The following is an 18,350-nucleotide window of genomic DNA, read 5'->3' on the forward strand; positions in this document are numbered from 1 at the left end:
CTGCAGTCATTGTATACATTGTACAGCTCATTCTCTTTTGATACACATGACATATGGAAGGTCTGAAATGGACCGAAATCAACAGACAAATATAAAGTAACTAGTACAGGTGTGCACTGAGTAATGTAGTTCTTAACATTCCTAAGAGCTATCCAACAACATCTTCACAAAATATTTCTAATGACAGAATGGATTCAGAAATTGGTTTATGTCTATCTATGCAGTTCCCACACACAGCCAGAAAGATGAACCATCAATGTTTACAAAATGCCATTCTCCTCACAATAAAAAACATTTTGAATCTGGGAATTTGCACAACAGTCACTGTTATAACGCTACACACACACTTCTGAACACAATTTAACAAGCTAGCATCACATAGGAACTGTAAATCATCATGGGTGCACCAGTCCTGACGTAAATGATTTCTGTGCCCTGTGAAAAGTCCTAGTTGCCTGCAGAATTGGAGTGAGACACTGGAAATCATGAAAAGTGTGTACTTCGGGAGTCCGAAGGAATCAACAACTGGTGTGTACCTATCACTCCTTCTCCATGGTCAAGCTCTGGTGCAAAAATATTCTTTCTCACTCTGGGAAAGAAGGCACACACTGCGGCTGAAGGTAGGATGTTAAGCAAGGCACAAGCGCGAAACCGGGAGACGGTGTTAGGCTTCTGACATGATCGGAGCATAGGCTTGCAGTTTTACTCGTGTTGGGATCATGTGCATTATCCATGTACAACCAGGCCAGTGGAGTCTTGGCCGAGTGCTGACTGCAGCATATGCCGGAGAGAGGGAGAGCAGCTGGCGATTGTGTTGGCCTAATGATAGTGGCACAAGGTGCAAACACCACACTGTTCCAAGGCTGTGCTCTGAGTATTCATTCTGCTGTTCAATCAACAGTGAGCATTCACTGGATTCCACCTAGGAGTATATTTCTACAGACCAGTGAAATTAGGTTTTATTGATGCTGGTGATTTCAACTTACTGTACCTCGGGTTGGAATTCTAGTGGGGACAAAATGCTGTTTTTGTTGGAAGTGTTAGTCCAGCCTGCGTTCAACTTAACATTAAGCCATAAACTGTTTATGGAACATACTTTGTGCCACGTATGAGCACATGTTGGTACAGGTTACTGGCTGTATTCTGATTTCAAGCAGCTGTCTTGATTGGTAGTGTTATTGCCTTGTTATTTCTGGTTTCCTTAAAAGACAAGGCTCATCACCTTGCAATTTTTTTGAGAATGAATGCAATGAGTTCATTAGCTCTGGTAGGCGGATTCTTTTTTTACTGTAAATGTACAGAGTTTTGTTAACTGCTGTAAAGTCTGGTTTGATGCTCTTTGGGAAATTATGTTTAGTGAAACATGACAGGTTTTAGAACCTTAACTGTTTGCTGAACCATGGACCTTGCTGTTGGTGGGGATGCTTGCATGCCTCAGTGATACAGATAGCCATACTGTAGGTGCAACCACAATGGAAGGGAATCTATTGAGAGAGTGCACAAATGTGTGGTTCCTGAAGAGGGGCCGCAGCCTTTTCAGTAACAGCAGAGGCAACAGTCTGGATGATTGATTGAACTGTCCTTGTAACATCAATCAGAACAGCATCGCTGTGCTGGTACTACGGACGGCTGAAAGCAAGGGGAAACTACAGCCCCAATTTTTCCCGATGGCATGCAGCTTTACTGTATTGTTAAATGATGATGGCATCCTCTCGGGTAAAATAATTCGGAGGTAAAATAGTCCCCTATTTGGATCTTGCAGCAACTACTCAAGAGGACTTCATTATCAGGAGAAAAAAACTGGCATTCTATGGATCGGAGTGTGGTATGTCAAGTCCCTTAATCATGCTTAGAAAATTTAAAAAGGGAAACATATAGATTAAAGTTAGATATAGTGGAAATTATACTCTGTTCATCATAAGAATAAACCCGATGTAAATAACCACAAACACAATGATTGGTCAGAAGCCGTAGCACACGTACAATGGTGTTGTTACACTCTTGGAAGTAGGTCCTACTATGTATGCAATATACACTCCTGGAAATGGAAAAAAGAACACATTGACAATGGTGTGTCAGACCCACCATACTTGCTCCGGACACTGCGAGAGGGCTGTACGAGCAATGATCACACGCACGGCACAGCGGACACACCAGGAACCGCGGTGTTGGCCGTCGAATGGCGCTAGCTGCGCAGCATTTGTGCACCGCCGCCGTCAGTGTCAGCCAGTTTGCTGTGGCATACGGAGCTCCATCGCAGTCTTTAACACTGGTAGCATGCCGCGACAGCGTGGACGTGAACCGTATGTGCAGTTGACGGACTTTGAGCGAGGGCGTATAGTGGGCATGCGGGAGGCCGGGTGGACGTACCGCCGAATTGCTCAACACGTGGGGCGTGAGGTCTCCATAGTACATCGATGTTGTCGCCAGTGGTCGGCGGAAGGTGCACGTGCCCGTCGACCTGGGACCGGGCCGCAGCGACGCACGGATGCACGCCAAGACCGTAGGATCCTACGCAGTGCCGTAGGGGACCACACCGCCACTTCCCAGCAAATTAGGGACACTGTTGCTCCTGGGGTATCGGCGAGGACCATTCGCAACCGTCTCCTTGAAGCTGGGCTACGGTCCCGCACACCGTTAGGCCGTCTTCCGCTCACGCCCCAACATCGTGCAGCCCGCCTCCAGTGGTGTCGCGACAGGCGTGAATGGAGGGACGAATGGAGACGTGTCGTCTTCAGCGATGAGAGTCGCTTCTGCCTTGGTGCCAATGATGGTCGTATGCATGTTTGGCGCCGTGCAGGTGAGCGCCACAATCAGGACTGCATACGACCGAGGCACACAGGGCCAACACCCGGCATCATGGTGTGGGGAGCGATCTCCTACACTGGCCGTACACCACTGGTGATCGTCGAGGGGACACTGAATAGTGCACGGTACATCCAAACCGTCATCGAACCCATCGTTCTACCATTCCTAGACCGGAAAGGGAACTTGCTGTTCCAACAGGACAATGCACGTCCACATGTATCCCGTGCCACCCAACGTGCTCTAGAAGGTGTAAGTCAACTACCCTGGCCAGCAAGATCTCCGGATCTGTCCCCCATTGAGCACGTTTGGGACTGGATGAAGCGTCGTCTCACGCGGTCTGCACGTCCAGCACGAACGCTGGTCCAACTGAGGCGCCAGGTGGAAATGGCATGGCAAGCCGTTCCACAGGACTACATCCAGCATCTCTACGATCGTCTCCATGGGAGAATAGCAGCCTGCATTGCTGCGAAAGGTAGATATACACTGTACTAGTGCCGACATTGTGCATGCTCTGTTGCCTGTGTCTATGTGCCTGTGGTTCTGTCAGTGTGATCATGTGATGTATCTGACCCCAGGAATGTGTCAATAAAGTTTCCCCTTCCTGGGACAATGAGTTCACGGTGTTCTTATTTCAATTTCCAGGAGTGTATAACTACTAAGTTACGTTAAATGAAACTTCAAGATATTCAAATGTATTAACACACATCAACGTATTTCTTAATCATACTTTAGACATGTAGTTTTTATTTCAAAAATTGTGTACAGTCACAGTCTCGGTACAGTTGAGTTCCGACTGTTTCATCATCATTTTTATGAATAATGTATGTCATTCTTCTTTTTAATTACATTATGCACACAAAATTCCTGTTTTCATTCCAAATATAAATTCTTAATTATCGATTTTTTATGAAGGACTGTTAACAAAGGTTAGCTAAATTAATAAAACACAACTACTTAATTTTTAAGGCAAAAATGAAAAACCAAATACTCTTTATTTGGACTAGGTCCGTCGTTTTATGTCACAGATGTAGTAAGTGTCACAGAAACATGGAAAACAATCATTTCCACATCATTGAGCACACCATACAAATGTTCCAATTTTACATTTGCCAGTGTACCATTACAATATGAATCCAACAGAACAGATCTGGAGCCAAGTTAAGGAATTTGTCACAAGAAATATCAAGACTATTAAGCTCCCAGATGTTCTGGAACTAACGCATGCAGCTTTTTCACATGTCACTGCCGAACACTGGAGGGATACAGCGCAGCACGTCATAAAAGACGAGGCGACAATGCGGTGCCCGGTTGTTTTCATGGATTCTGTTGTTGGCCGACTCGTTATCAACATAGCAGATGACAGTTTCACAACTGAAACATATTTCTCGAACTTGGATAATGAAGGAGCTAAGATATTACCTGATGACCAACTGTAATTAATACCTTCATTGGCTTCAGTACTCAACAGTACAGTGAAATCCATGCAGTACGCCTTTGCATCACACACAGCTTGCTCAGAAGAATTACCCTGTGTGTAAGTTAGGAATTTTCATTCACTCTTGTTTGTAATTGGAATACTATGTAAGGTAAGAATGAAGGCATTTTATGCTTTCCATCTCGTCACTTAAGAAGTGCGTGGCAGTGCTGGAGTTTAACCTATTCATGGGTTGCTTAGAGGAAGCCTTCTTGGTTACCCAGGCCTGCCAACCGAAAGTTTGGTACAGATTTATTGATGACATCTTCATGATCTGGACTCACAGTGAAGAAGAACTCCAGAATTTCCTCTCCAACCTCAACTCCTTTGGTTCCATCAGATTCACCTGGTCCTACTCCAAATCCCATGCCACTTTCCTTGATGTTGATCTCCACCTGCCCAATGGCCAGCTTCACATGTCCGTCCACATCCAACCCACCAACAAGCAACAGTACCTCCATTACGACAGCTGCCACCCATTCCACATCAAACGGTCCCTTCCCTACAGCCTAGGTCTTCGTGGCAAACGAATCTGCTCCAGTCCGGAATCCCTGAAGCATTACACCAACAACCTGACAACAGCTTTCGCATCCCGCAACTACCCTCCCGACCTGGTACAGAAGCAAATAACCAGAGCCACTTCCTCATCCTCTCAAACCCAGAACCTTCCACAGAAGAACCACAAAAGTGCCCCACTTGTGACAGGATACTTTCAGGGACTGGATCAGACTCTGAATGTGGCTCTCCAGCAGGGATACGACTTCCTCAAATCCTGCCCTGAAATGAGATCCATCCTTCATGAAATCCTCCCCACTCCACCAAGAGCGTCTTTCCGCCGTCCACCTAACCTTCGTAGCCTCTTAGTTCATCCCTATGAAATCCCCAAACCACCTTCCTTACCCTCTGGCTCCTACCCTTGTAACCGCCCCCGGTGTAAAACCTGTCCAATGCACCCTCCCACCACCGCCTACTCCAGTCCTGTAACCCGGAAGGTGTACACGATCAAAGGCAGAGCCACGTGTGAAAGCACCCACGTGATTTACCAACTGAGGTGCCTACACTGTGAAGCTTTCTATGTGGGAATGACCAGCAACAAACTGTCCATTCGCATGAATGGACACAGGCAGACAGTGTTTGTTGGTAATGAGGATCACCCTGTGGCTAAACATGCCTTGGTGCACGGCTAGCACATCTTGGCACAGTGTTACACCGTCCAGGTTATCTGGATACTTCCCACTAACACCAACCTGTCAGAACTCCAGAAATCGGAACTTGCCCTTCAGTATATCCTCTCTTCTCGTTATCCGCCTGGCCTCAACCTCCGCTAATTTCAAGTTGCCGCTGCTCGTACCTCACCTGTCTTTCAACAACATCTTCGCCTCTTTACTTCCGCCTCGACTGATATCTCTGCCCAAACTCTTTGCCTTTACAAATGTCTGCTTGTGTCTGTGTATGTGCGGATGGATATGTGTGTGTGTGTGTGTGTGTGTGTGTGTGTGTGTGTGTGTGTGTGTGTGTGTGTGTGTGTGTGCGCGCGCGCGCGCGAGTGTATACCTGTCCTTTTTCCCCCTAAGGTAAGTCTTTCCGCTCCCGGGATTGGAATGAGTCCTTACCCTCTCCCTTAAAACCCACATCCTTTCGTCTTTCCCTCTCCTTCCCTCTTTCCTGACGAAGCAACCATTGGTTGCGAAAGCTAGAATTTTGTGTGTATGTACGTGTTTGTTTGTGTTTCTATCGACCTGCCAGCACTTTCGTATGGTAAGTCACATCATCTTTGTTTTTAAATATATTTTTCCCGCGTGGAATGTTTCCCTATATATCTCATCTTTTTTTATGTCTGAACTGCAACTACTCACACCATTGCAAGTTAGTTGGACTGCTGGTTGGCCAGTGCTGTCAAAGTTTAATGCACCGATAAAGCTGTTGTCCCGCATTGTCGCTTAGTCTATGTGCGTGTAACACGGCTTAAAACACATTATGATCGTACTTGACTGTACTGATCACAGTTTGGCTCCGCTCCACATAAAACGAAATCCAATCAGATTCAAGAAAATGCGGAAGGATACATGGCGTAATGTTTACATCAGGTTTATTTTTGTGATGACCAGAGTACAGTGAAGTTTGGTTGCAGGAGGAACAGGACTTCTGGTCAAGTGAATGTGGGATCATAAATGCAAAATCAAATAAGGGTAATGCAGGAGTAGGTTTAATAATGAATAAAAAAAAATAGGAATTTGATAAGCTTCTACGAACAGCATTATTGTAGCCAAGATAGACACGAAGCCCACATCTATTATATATGTTTATATGCCAACTAGCCCCGCAAATGATGAAGAGATTGAAGACATGTACAATGAGATAAAAGAAATTATTCAGATGGTTAAGAGAGATGAAAATTTAACAGTCATGGGGGATTGGAATTCGATAGTAGGAAAAGGAAAGAGAAGGAAAAATAGTAGGTGAACATGGACTGGGGGTAAGGAATAGAAGAGGAAGCCCCCTGGTAGAATTTTGCATAGAGCATGACTTAATCATCACTAACACTTGGTTTAAAAACCATGAAAGAAGATTGTATACTTGGAAGAGACCTGGAGACATTGGAAGGTTTCAGATTGATTGTATAATGATAAGACAGAAATTTAGGAACCAGGTTTTAAATTGTAAGACATTTACAGGGCCAGATGTGGACTCTGGCCACAATTTCTTGATTATGAACTGTAAAGTTGAAGAAACTGCAAAAAGGTAGGAATTTATGGAGATGGGACATGGATAAATTGTAAGAACCAGAGGTTGTAGAGAATTCCTGAGGGAGTGTTAGGGAATAATTGACAAGAACAGGGGAAAGAAATACGGTAGAAGAAGAATGGGTAGCTTTGAGAGAAAAAATAGTGGAAGCTGCGGAGGATGAAGTAGGTAAAAAGATGAGATAATAAAAAAACCATGGGTAACACAAGAGATATTGAATTTCATTGATGAAAGGAGACAATATAACAATGCAGTAAATGAAGCAGGTGAAAAGGAATACTATCGTCTCAAAAATGAGAGTGACAGGAAGCGCAAACTGGCCAAGCGGAAACAGTTAAGAGGACAAATGAAGGGATGTAGAAGCTTATATCACTAGGGATAAGATAGATGCTGCCTACAGGAAAATTTAAGAGACCTCTGGAGAAAAGAGATCACCTGTATCAAAATCAAGAGCTCAGATGTAAAACCAGTCCAAAGCAAAGAAGGGAAAGCAGAAAGGTGGAAGGAGTATATAGAGGGTCTATACAAGGGAGATGCACTTGAGGGCAATATTATGGAAATGAAAGTGGATGTAGATGAAGATGAGGTGGGAGATATGATACTGCGTGAAGAGATGAATATAATAGAGGGAAACATTCCAAGCGGGAAAAATATATTTAAAAACAAAGATGATGTGACTTACCATACGAAAGCGCTGGCAGGTCGACAGAAACACAAACAAACACATACATACACACAAAATTCTAGCTTTCGCAACCAACGGTTGCTTCGTCAGGAAAGAGGGAAGGAGAGGGAAAGACGAAAGGATGTGGGTTTTAAGGGAGAGGGTAAGGAGTCATTCCAATCCTGGGAGCGGAAAGACTTACCTTAGGGGAAAAAAGGATGGGTATACACTCGCGCACACACACACACACACACACACACACACACACATAAATCCACACATACACAGACACAAGCAGACACATTCAAAGGCAAAGAGTTTGGGCAGAGATCTTTGCCCAAACTCTTTGCCTTTGAATGTGTCTGCTTGTGTCTGTGTGTGTGTGGATTTATGTGTGTGTGTGTGTGTGTGTGTGTGTGTGTGTGTGTATGCGCGCGAGCGCGCGCGCGCGAGAGTATACCCATCCTTTTCTCCCCCTAAGCTAAGTCTTTCCGCTCCCAGCATTAGAATGACTCCTTACCCTCTCCCTTAAAACCCACATCCTTTCGTCTTTCCCTCTCCTTCCCTCTTTCCTGACGAAGCAACCGTTGGTTGCGAAAGCTAGAATTTTGTGTGTATGTATGTGTGTGTTTGTGTTTCTATCGACCTGCCAGTGCTTTCATATGGTAAGTCACATCATCTTTGTTTTTAAATATACTGTGTGAAGAATTTGACAGAGCACTGAAAAATCTAACTCGGTAAAAGGCCCTGGAAGTAGACAACGTTCCATTAGAAATACGGATAGCCTTGAGAGAGCCAGCCATTACAAAACTCTTCCATCTGGTGAGCGAGATGTATGAGACAAGAGAAATACCCTCAGACTCCAAAAGAATATAATAATTTCAATTCCAAAGAAAGCAGGTGCTGACAAGTGTGAAAACTACCAAACTATATTTTTAACAAGTCACGGTTGCAAAATACTAAGGCCACATCCAGGGTGTATACGTGGACAAGGAAAAAAAAATCCCGGATTTCCCGGTGAAAAATACACTTTCTCCCAGGTGAAAATACACTTTTTCCGTGTTACGTGACAGTATACTCTTCCTCGCCTCTGTAAAAGTCATCAAACATTTGAATGTTTATGGTATTATATACCGACTTAGAATTTCCCGGCACTTTACAAAACGAAACTCCGGGGGAAAAACACGTTTTGAAAGACCTTTGATGTGCAGCAACATGTACGCTGCATATTTTCATATTGCAAAGATATAAATTTGAATTCCACCAAACAATGCATGTTACTTTATGAAGCATTGAAATCGAGATTGCGATGCGCAACCGCTAAGGTCGCAGGTTCGAATCCTGCCTTGGGCATGGATGTGTGTGATGTCCTTAGGTTATTTTGTTTAAGTAATTTTAAGTTCTAGGGGACTGATGACTTCAGCAGTTAAGTCCCATAGTGCTCAGAGCCATTTGAACCATTATGCGATGCACTTTTGTAAGAGTCATAGCTCATTCACGTGATCTCGCCAGCTGATGACAGCAATAGGACACGTGATGTAGTCAGCCAATAGCAAGATCACTCTTAAGTAGTGCAAATACACAAATAAGAAAAGTTAACGGCTTAAATTAATATACATAGCATTCACATATAATATTGGTCTCGAAGATTAATAAGTTGGAAGAGAAGCTAAGCTTCCACTTATAATGTTGATCTTTTTTGCGCGTGTTACACTTTAAGATACATCACACAAATGTGCCAGTAAAATATTTAATAACGGCGCAAAAGTCTCATCATCTGGGCTCGAAATTCTTCTAATTGGTCATCCTCAAAGAGTTGATTTTTAAATGAGAGCCAAACGCTTTGTGATTTAAGAAATTCATCGTACATTCTCGCACATAGTTCATCTTGCGTAAAAGGAAATCTGCTTTGAATGTAACTCTTTTCAAACCACCATTTGCAACCTTTTCCCACGACCTGTTGGAAATGGGTTCGTTACAGCACTTGCAAGAAAGTGCCAGATAACTGGCGTCACCGTGCTTGCGCAGCTATGACGACGCAGGAAGCCCATATGTTTGTACGTGTAAAACATTAAAAGATCTTACACTATGTCATAAAAGAAACAATACATCAAAGGATACTTCAAGAGCGTCGGGATTTCGCGAACCATACTAAAATGCATAATTCGGCTTAAAATGCACATCCGTATGTAAATTTTCTTGGCGTACCAGTACTCATGCTTGGTTCTTTATTATAGCATAATGCCATATGTGCACCTGAAATGCAGCGAACAGTTGAAACTAGCTAATAGTGTGAAATTAAACACTTCATTTCAAATAAATTGACTGCCTCAGTAGAAAGGATTAATAAAAGCCAAATCTCTTTAGCAAACTGGCAAAAATAACTTCATTGTTCTGTTACGCGATTAATGCTTGACTGTCAAAGGTGGAAATAAAATCTGAAACTAGTAACATATTTCAGTCTGCCGTAATTATGCGAACATATTTTAATTCATTTGAATGCTCCCAGCCACAAAAATCTGTTTTGTTATCATTTAACATGAGAGCAATAAACGAAGAGGAAACAACAAAATCACTGAACGTAAACACAGGTCACGTGGAGACGACCCACCTCCCCACCACAACTCTGACTGCTCTGTACATCAGCCCCGGATCTACAATATTTCCAAACAGGGGCAATATTAAGTAGTGGCGCCCAGCCACACTTCCGTAACCAGAAGCGGGAGAAGGTACTACTCATACGCGACTCAACTGTGCATGCGCAAGAGCCCGCCCGCAAATGCTCAAATGAATCTAAACAGTTGTCACGTCACGCTCATCGGAGGCAGTTTGTTGTTATAAAGCATTGCATAGTGTTCCTAAAGCCTTTGACATACTTTACTGTTGGCAGGCGCCTGTATGAGCACTGTTTTTTTTTTTTTGTTGTATACGGCACATTTCCTTTGCAACTTAAGTTTTATTTTCGTTTTTCTTTTTTCTCCCATTCATGTTTTGTTGCTGCAGTATTATTCTGCAGTAACGGGATACAATAATATCCTTTGTTAGAGTATTGGTTCTTACCAGACAAAATCACAAAAATTTAACTGAAAACTAAAACAATGAAAAATTCCCGGAATTCTAAACAATTCCCGGGTTTTTCCCGGTTTTCTCCTGGATGAAAATATTCCCAGGTTTTTCCCGGATCTCCCTGTTGTCCTGGGTCGTATACACCCTGCACACCCTACGTAAGCGACAAGCAATCGACAGCGTGCGACAGCTTCAGACAACGGAACACCACCGCAGGTAGGGTTACGGAAGTGTCCTACATGTGCAACGTGCATGGACTGCATGTCCTCTGCTACAACTAATGATGTTTGAATTTAAACATGTTTGAATCTTGCTGCAGCACACGCAACAGTGAGAGCGACAGCCATGCATCTTCTCAGCAAAGCAGTGGAGCGGACATGTCAACATCTATGAAATACTTATCATCTGATTTAAAAGCAAACTATATGGTAAAAAAATTTGATTCTTCACATCTTACAGCTTGATATCTTTCCTCAATAAAGGTCAGAATTTACTTTCATTATTCACCATAGTTACTGTGCTGCACAAAACTGAGTACATGGCTGCACGAAATTTTTAAGGGTTTGCAGAGATAAAATCACATCACATAGACTTTCCGTGTAGTTCATTTTATGCCATACATTATTGTTTATGAAATGTAACCAATATATCTAAATTGTATTTAAAGTTGAGAGTGGAATGATATCTGTTTTTATTCTTGAGATATTGATGGTTATATCCACGAACGGATTGCTCGCGGTGTGTCCAAATCCTTTCCTGCACTTTGAGAATCAAGTGGTCGTAAAAATCGTCATATCTCATAAACGATTCAAGATATTGAAATGACGTTTTTTGAAAGTGACAGCACACACAAAGGACTATTTTATCGTATGATTAACACTCGATACTTTTTGTCAGACATGTGAGCAGAGCAAAAACAAGACACCCTATAAATTACACCATGAGGTTTTGTCCGAATTTTCATAGCCAAACAAGGAGAGAGAAACAGGCAAATGAGATATCAAAGTGACCAGCATGAGGTCTGATTTTGCATGGAGATATTTAATTGCTTGAAAGTAATCAGGGTACTTAAGGAAAACTTAATTACTGAGTTGAGGAAAAATTGAAATATTTCACAAAAAGCAGCTGGAAAGCTATGTAAATGAAGTGTCAAAAAGTTCATCTGTTGAGGGCCTAGCTACTTTGCACATAAAAAGACACATCGGTGTGGATTTAAAAGTCAAAAAGGCTTCCTTCGAATCAAGTACAGTTACGATTTTTGAGAACAGAGGATGTTAGGAAAGCGAATGAGGTGTCTGTCAATGAGGTCATGCTTTCTGAATAAAACTTGAAAATAAAAAAATGAAAGAAATCGGTCAAATATTTTATGAAATGATTTGTGTAAAAGAAATAAACAAATCAGAGAAACATTCCACGTGCCTTTGAATGATGCTCAAAATCCTGAACAGAAAATGAGGAACATTAAATGTTTCTCTAATATTTTTTATTTCATACTTTTAGACAAATTATTTCACAAAATGTTTGACTTTCTTTTCAAAATTTTTGTATGCTTTACTTTTGAAGACTATTTAGATTAACTGAAACACTTGACCTTAACGCTGACTGCTGATGAATTATGTTCGCAAAATTAAATATCAGTAAAATTTCACGGTTGTTCATTGTATTTTATTAGGAATTTAATGTGCTTAATATACTGGGATAGGTGTGTATACACTTAAAGAACAAGTACTTTGGCAAGACCTTAAAAATATACTTAGCGATGCAGTGTAAACAGTATACATAAAATTTAGTATACAGAATTGTAGCTGAGTCAGTTAAAATATAAGAAGTAGCCAGGACCCAATTCAGGTTCGTTTATTAACTACAGTTTCCAGCCAGGAATGCTACCGTTACATCACAGTTAGTTCACAGGTGCTACACTCATTCTTTTGCATTAGTCTGTCATTCTTCCACATTTATCAGCTGTTAAAAGTTCTTGATCATGTAAAAAACATTCGTCTTTCATTTATTGATGAGAGTCGAATGCTCCTCTGCTCATTCACATTTATTCAAAGAATTTGTCTGGTGATCTTCGGAGTTGATGATATAAATTATGAAGTTTACCATGAAGATTCTTCTCTTTGTAAATTTCATGCATAGCATTCCTTTTCCCTTTATTTTCCTAAGTAAAGCTAATTTTGTAGCCTTACTCTACAAATAAAGTATTCTACAGTATAGGAGCACCGTTTTATAGAGCTGGTTGGTTCTAAGCAGCCACCTTGTAGCAGGTTGTGTTCACTCGCATGCAGGACACTCAAGCTTTCTGCTCGATGCTGCTGCTTGTTGCTGAAGTGTCATGTATCCAGACGTCGCTCACTATCAGTCACTTCTGACATTTACATAGGGCATGGCCTAACACGAATTATTTACAGACGAATGGAAAAATTGATAGAAGCTGACGTCGCAGAAGATCAATCTAGATTCCGTAGAACTGCAGGAGCATGTGAGGCAATAATGACCCAACGACCCCTCATAGAAGACAGGTTAAAGAAAGGCAAACCAACATTTATAGCATTTGCAGAGTTGGAGAAAGCATATGACAATTTGACTGGAATCCTCTCTTTCAAATTTTAAACCTGGCAGGGATAAAATACAGGGAGCAAAACGCTATTTACAATTTGTACAGAAACAAGATGGCAATTATAAGAGACAAGGGGCATGAAAGGGAAGCAGTGGTTGAGAAGGGAGTGAGACAGGGTTGTAACCTATCCCCGATGTTATTCAATCTGTAAAATGGACACGCATTAACGAAAAGCAAAGGAAAAATTGAAGTAGTTTTTAAATCCAGGGAGAAGAAATAAAAACCTTGAGGTTTGGTGATGGCATTGTAATTCCATCAGACACAGCAAAGGACTTGGAAGAACAGCTGAACGGAATGGACAGTGTCTTGAAAGTAGGATATCAGATGAACATCAACAAAATCGAAATGAGATAATGGAATGTAGTCAAATCAAATCACGTGATGCTGAGAGAATTACATTAGGAAATGAGACACTTAAAGTAGTAGATGAGTTTTGCTGTTTGGGCAGCAAAATAACCGATGACGGTTGAAGTACAGAGGACATAAAATGTAGACTGGCGAAAGCATGGAAAGAGTTTCTGAAGAAGAGAAATTTCTTACCATTGAGTACAGATTTAAGTGTCAGGAAGTCTTTTCTTAAAGTATTTGTACGGAGTGTAGCCATGTATGGAAGTGAAATATGGACGATAAATAGTTTAGACAAGAAGAGACTAGATGCTTTCAAAATGTGGTGCTACAGAAGAATGCTGAAGATTATATGTGTTGATCACATAATTAATCAGGAGATACTGAATAGAATTGGGGAGAAAAGGAACTTGTGAAACAACTTGAGTAGAAGAAGGGATCAGTTGTTGGGACACATTCTGAGGCATCAAGGGTTCACCAACTTTGTACTGGAGGGAAGCGTCGATGGTAAAAATCATAGAGGGAGACCAAGAATGACTCTGAGCACTATGCGACTTAACTTCTGAGGTCATTAGTCGCCTAGAACTTAGAACTAATTAAACCTAACTAACCTAAGGACATCACACACATCCAAGCCCGAGGCAGGATTCGAACCTGCGACCGTAGCAGTCCCGCGGTTCAGGACTGCGCGCCTAGAACCACTAGACCACCGCGGCCGGCGAGGGAGACCAAGAGATGAATACACTAAGCAGATTCAGAAGGATGTAGTTTGCAGTAATTACTCGGAGATGATGAGGCTTGCACAGGATAGAACAGCATGGAGAGCTGCATCAAACCAGTCTTTGGACTGAAGACTAAAACAACAACAACAACAACAACAACAACAACAACAACTTATAGTAACTTATAGATCAATTTCTTTGTTGCTTTAAGGGGCAGAAACCCACTGTGTGCTTAACTGTTTTGGGCAAAAGCCCATTAGTACTTTTACTTATTTTTGTTCGGTTTGTAGTGGCCTATGGCCCACAATAAAGTGCAAAAGCCCATTAGTATTTTTACATATTTTTGTTCGGTTTGTAGTGGCCTATGGCCCACGATAAAGTAATGTAAATTATAGATCGAATTCTCAATTTCTCTAAGGACAGAAGCCCGTTAATCTTTCTTAAAATCATATTTGTGGGCTGAGGCCCAATTGCTTTGTAAGTCTATTTGGTTAAATATTAGGTGGGTAGGAACCTTGCTGACATTTAGTTCTTTTAACAGGCAGAAGTCCACTGCATGTGTATACCTGCTTGGGCAGAAGTCCGTGGTGTTTCTAAAATTATTAGTGATTTCATAACTGCGTAGTGCTTAACTATATTAGGAACCAAAGTACCTGCTCAAGAACCAATGTATGCAAAACTTGTAGTTACTGCTGTGCAAAATAAGATTTGTAAAAAAAAGATTCAGTGGCTTACTACATAAGGATCTCTCTACCATACCTTTGCTGTGCAAATACATCCCTTGGCACTGACAATTAAGAGAAATTATCATTAGTCAGTGGGTTAGGTAGTTAAAGGATTTTTATCAGTTCCATTGTAACATCTTCTTGTGTGTTTGTAGCATCCTATATCATCGGAGCAAGAAAAAAAATATATAATTCGTAGCATGAACTGCAATCAGAGGGGAAGCGGAAGAGAACAGCCTGGCTGAGTTGTGCCAGTGGCTGTGGGGTGCATTGGATGAGCCAATTACCATCACAGCACAAACAGTCGGAGACGTGAGCAGCACATGCACTTCCTTACTGGGTGTGGTTGAAGAAAGTGTTGATTTGTTAGAAGATACCTCCCCTTCTAACTAATGAGTATTTTTTTAAGCTGCAGGCAGCTGATGAGACATTGCCTGATTATGTTGACCTGGTGTGGACGGCAATGGTTGCCCTCTGTATGGATATAGCAAAAGTGAAGCAGTAGTGATTGTTCTGGAGAGCATACAACCACAAGACCAATTGTAGGTAATTTTCTGACCTACAACAAATAATAATCAGCGTGGAGAATGTTAAGCGTGTTGATGAGAAACTGAGGGGGGGGGGGGGGGGGGCAAGAAGGGTAGAGGGAATTCAGGCAACACAACAACAGCTGATGCCAGAGGCTGGCATGGGGACAGGATACCTACTTAGCACCACGTGACTGTCACACAATGTGCAGAGTTAACATAATGTGTTTGCTGCCTTATCTTCTGAACCAGTGTATGGATTGAGTCAGGTAGTAGTGTATCATTTGTCGATCGTGAATGGTATAATATGAGTACACATATTGCCAGTCTGCCACATCTACAGTAGGTTGAGGATTGCTGATCCATTTAGAGCAACACCTTAGAGGTCATCGGGCAGGTTTGCATCAAACACAGAATTGCGAAGTTCACGTGGCCATGAAGATTTTTAGCGGTTGAGCACCTGACTCTGAAAATGTTACTGGGTTGTGATTTCTTGATGTGTTCTCAGTAGCCTGCAAGGAGTACTATTTTAAATTTTGTCTTGTCAAAAGGGTTACATTTTGTAGGCATCAAAGTTTATTTAATGTGTGTCATGTGCAAGATGAAGGGTCAGGGTTCGATGTCGGGCACTTGCCGGAAACTAGAACAAAGCAATTGCTTGGATTGCTAGATCAGTTTCCAGATGTCTTAACCAACAGGTTAGCAGTGATGAATAAGGTAAAGTATCAGATTAGGATGAATGACCATGATCAAGTGTGGCGGGCACCCTGTCGGCTCTCGCCCCCTTTTAAAAAAAGAGAGAGAGAGAGAGAGAGAGAGAGAGAGCTATGTAAGAGTGTGAACGAATGATTAAAGGACAAAGTTATCAGGCAGTCGGTCTCCCCAACTGCACTATTCAGTGTATTAGCTGGATCATAGGAGTTGGGGCTTGGTCCACCAATGCAAAATGGGGAGAATAGCATGATGGGCAATGTGAATCTCAGCCTTCCATTTTGACATTGTATATACCAAAGAGTGAGAGAAGCAAATGGCTGACGCACTAAGCCACATATTCTGTCAGGAAGTTGGGAGGGGGAGCAGAAGATGAGCCAGAGGCATTGTTACCTGCAAGTGCTGCAAGGGTACCCTGTTGCCAAGTGGCCGCTGCTGAACTGAACAAAATCCCTGCATTCTTCTGTGATCTTGAGCAAGAGCAAGAAAAAGCTGAGGAATTAACTGCCATATAAAAAGAATTTACAGAGAGGCATCCAGTGAACAAGTATTCGATGGAGGAAGGGATACTCACTCTGTTATGCATTAGACATAACGGAAAAGTGATAATCTGCCTTCCCAGGGGCTTGGTCTGGCTGTTTTTAGATATTTTCACCAATCATTGTGTGGCGAGCACTTGGGTGTCCATAAGACGCAGATGAAAATTAATGAGCACATAACACTGAAGAGCATGAAAGCTGAATTCCAGAAGTTTGTGGTTAGGTATGAAGAGCATAAGTGAGGGAAACCCATCAATAACAAAAGGACCCTCTTGCAGTTCACTCATGAGTTCCACCCATTAACAAATTATTTATTGATTATCTTGGCCAGCAACAGTGCACCAAAGATGGTAATCATTTTGTGTTTATGGTTGAAGGTACATTTATGTGGTTCCTGTGGCGTATCCCAAACAAGAGGACCATGATGGTGATAAACATTCAGAATCTATTCAACCACTTTTCTGAGCTTACACAGCTTGCTACGAAGTGCCAAAACGACCCCTCCCAAGTTGATTGTGTTCAAGATCAACATCCCACTGAGCAACCTCTGGTTCTTCAATGACCTAATGTCAGTGTGTGTTGACCCCAGCGATCTGAGGGTTAAGTGGGACGCAGTGGGGGGATGCACTATTCTTGGCCACCAAAGGGAAGCCTGCACTCCTAATCGGATCACGAATGTGGCACCAATGGTGGTGAGTGACAAGGTGTACATGAGGAACGTGTGGGGCCAGAGTAAAGGGAGAAAACGGGTATAGGTGAAGGTGCTCTCACGACATGTAGGCACATGTGAGGTCACTAAAATTCCATCTCCAGTGAGCATCCTGGCTGAGGACCTGCAAACCCATTGAAAGATCTGCAGTCACTTAAGTCAGTTCAAGATGAGTGGCAGGGAAGAGAGAACTGTTTGTAAGTGATGTGAAGCTGGAGTGTCCCCGAAGCAAACCTGTATCACCACCATATCAACAACACTAGTAAATTAACAGTATCACGACATACTGTAAGGTGTATTCAACAAATAGGCCTGTCCTGCAAGTTGTACAAACAGCAGCTTACCCATAAAGCGGAGATGCTGAGTCGCAATAGGCACAACAAAAAGAGGCTACCTGTGAAACCAATAGTGATTTACAAGCTAAGTTGCAACCATTGTGCTGTATTCTATGTAGGCATGACAACTTACAAGCTGTCTGTCCACACGAATGGCCACCAACAAACTGTGGCCAAAAAACAAGTGGACCGCCCTGTTGCTGAACACGCTGCCAAACATGATATCCCTCATCTCAATGACAGCATCACAGCTTGTGCCATATGGATCCTTCCCACCAACACCAGCTTTTCTGAATTGCTTACTTTCCCTGCAATACATCCTACGTTCCCGTAGCCCTCCTGGCCTCAACCTTTATTAGT

At 42.3% G+C, this 18,350-nt stretch overlaps 1 protein-coding gene across 1 annotated transcript in view; it reads right to left on the bottom strand.

The window, feature by feature from the left end:
* LOC124605560 (tuftelin-interacting protein 11) overlaps positions 1-18,350 on the bottom strand; it is a 151,549-nt gene that overhangs the window by 44,250 nt on the left and 88,949 nt on the right. The gene's annotated exons all lie outside the window — the stretch shown is intronic.

The sequence above is a fragment of the Schistocerca americana genome, chromosome 3 (genome assembly GCF_021461395.2).
Source record: "Schistocerca americana isolate TAMUIC-IGC-003095 chromosome 3, iqSchAmer2.1, whole genome shotgun sequence".
NCBI classification, from domain to species: domain Eukaryota; kingdom Metazoa; phylum Arthropoda; class Insecta; order Orthoptera; family Acrididae; genus Schistocerca; species Schistocerca americana.